The following is a 2518-nucleotide window of genomic DNA, read 5'->3' as shown; positions in this document are numbered from 1 at the left end:
ATGTCTTCAAGATCATCCTTTGACTGTAGACATCTCTCTAGACTCATTTGTGCCAAAAGCATTGCACAATCTTTTCCATAAATCTCTAGCTGTACATGCATCCAAACCAATGCGATAGATAGACTCACCAAGGTGTAACATGATCGTTGAACGTGCAAGCTCATTCAAGTCCTCCCACTCATCATCATTCATAGACTCTGGCCTAGACTCTGGCCTAGCATCCATGCCCTGTAGTGGCAACACTTGGCCCAATTGAGTCAATGCATCATGCATACATGCTTTCCAATGCTCAAAGTTTGAACCATCTGCTACAAACGGGATGTATACAGTAAACAATAGATCTACATACCTGCACAATCCTGTACGCGTACGACACCATAGTAAATCTGACATGAGAGAGACAGAGAGCAAGACAGATTAGCAGAGCACGTGCAGACGCACCTCCTAAAGCAGAGTGCTATGCTTGTACGACGAGAGAGAAGAGGGAAGAGGAGAGAAGAACAATGCAAGCACTTGGTGCAATCTCCCCCCGTGCAAGAGTGACCATTTCCCTCTTGTACATATTTCATTTATAGATTTCTTGAACAGTCAAAAATGGGTACAAACTGGCCGGCCAAGCATAAATGGCCAAAGGTCCTCAAGAGCACTTGAATACATAAAATATGATATCCTTTTGCAATAGCCTAGCTTGGTCAAGCCTTTTCCACCTGTCAACTACAATAAATAGTAAAATATCAATTCCATAACACCATCAAACTTTCTATGAAAAAGCATAAACCCTGACAATGATGTACATGCCAAATTCATGATGATAACCGGTGATAAGATGAAACACAAATCGATCAACTGAATAGACAAAGCCCGGCTAACTCACACACCATATACTGTCAAAATATAACATAATCTGTCCAAGAGAACTATAAAAAAATATGGCGATTAAAGTAACAAAACAAGTGAGCACAATCGCTCAAATGATGCCACAAATTCTGCTCAAATCCAAGAGCACTAACCAATAACCGATGAATCTATCATCAACAATCTCCCTTTTGAAGAGATTACCACATATATGTCAAATGACATAATCCTGTGAGCAAACACTCTCACAATGCGATGCCAAAACACTATGGCAAAGCAACCACTAAGTGCCAAATGCAATCAAACGTGACTACACACCATGCGCATAAACAAATAAAATCAGAAGAGAAATCCATCAGAGTTTTGACAATGTCTTGGCTATCTAACCATAAAAACCCTACATGCCATAAACATGCACAAAACCATGAGCGAATCGTGCGTAAAATCTGCACTCAAGCATACGTGAGCTGCCCCAAAGTCTCAACTCCTTGAACCTACAAAACAATCTTGTAATCCGAAACACAAAGTGCATCAACCACACACTACAAGCAAGGCATATACTAGCATAAACCTGGATGCAAACCAACCAAAATATGACACAAATTGATGCTCAAAACAACTGAAAATCAGTTCACATATGAGCTGTCACAAAGTCTCAACTCCTTGAACTTAGAAAACAATCTTGTAATCCAACACACAAAGTGCATCAACCACACTCTACAAGCAAGGCATATACTAGCACTAACCTGGATGCAAACTAACCAAAATATGGCTCAAATTGATGCTCAAAACAACTAAAAATCAGTCCACATATGCTATTGCAAGGCAAAGAATATCATCCGCGGAAAAGCGCACATCATGTGCATCCACATGGCAATACAAACAAGCATCAAGCATGTAATGGAAATGGCCTATGAACTTTGAGAGTAGCGGAATTAGGAAATTAGGTGAAGCATTTTTTAGAGATTATGTTGTGAGCATAGCGGGTGAACCTAATTGATGGTAGCAACATAAACATGGTACTTAGTTAACTTGGCATGAACAATACTTTTGCAAGACAGAGAGTTTAAAGAACATGCCAATAGTTGAGGACCAGATTCAATGGAGCCGGTCCCCCCTCCAATAGGCATTTGTATTATAGTTTTTCCCATAACGAGAGACTTGGTACAATACAATCTTTGTGTTCCTTGTGACCTACGTGATGCAATGAAGATGGAAAGCTTCATGCATCACAAGCATAGCATAAACTTGTAGAAAGAATTAACTATCCCAAGCCTCAGTCCCAAGGCCTCAAACACCTTCGAAGGTGGAGAGAGCTAGCGGGGAATGAGGGTAGTGAAGAGGAAGAAGAAACATTCCTTAGAAAGAAATAGTTCCTCACTTATCATTACTCTTCTTGCTAGCATACATAATAGCATAGTAATGGAGATGGAGAAGATGGAAAGCTTAAGCATTGAAGCATGGCTCTTGGTTGGATTTGCATTCCATAGCCAAGAGTGTTGATGTAGACTCTCACTTCCCACAAGCTTGGAGAAGGAGGTGGTGTTCCTCAACTTTCACCAAGTGAGAATGCCCTTCCAAATGAGTGTGTGTGTGGAGTATATCCCCGTAGCACCCCCCCTCCTTGCTTTGGGTGAGTGGTAGATTTTCCACATGCTTCAAT

This window comes from Adiantum capillus-veneris, chromosome 8, assembly GCF_014529385.1.
Source record: "Adiantum capillus-veneris isolate H3 chromosome 8, ASM1452938v2, whole genome shotgun sequence".
Classification (NCBI taxonomy): domain Eukaryota; kingdom Viridiplantae; phylum Streptophyta; class Polypodiopsida; order Polypodiales; family Pteridaceae; genus Adiantum; species Adiantum capillus-veneris.
Note: the sequence above shows the minus strand (reverse complement) of the source record.